We start from the raw sequence: 248 nt of genomic DNA on the forward strand, positions 1-248 counted from the left end.
CCTTTTTAGCCTTTTGTTAAGGCAAAATTATCTTCCCTCTCTGATATATTTTATTTCTCTTTCCTGTGTTATTTGATATGATGAATTCTGCGTTTGCCTCTTTATATTTCACTAATTCTGAAACTTATAACAACGAGGGGGAGGAATGTTCAGGTCAACCAGTGTTCTTGTGTATTGTCTCTCCCTCTGTCCCCCTCTGTTGATGTTTCTTTGTTTGAGAGAACAGTATGTAAGTTTTGTGTAAAGAG

Source organism: Penaeus monodon, chromosome 19 (assembly GCF_015228065.2).
Source record: "Penaeus monodon isolate SGIC_2016 chromosome 19, NSTDA_Pmon_1, whole genome shotgun sequence".
Lineage (NCBI taxonomy): Eukaryota > Metazoa > Arthropoda > Malacostraca > Decapoda > Penaeidae > Penaeus > Penaeus monodon.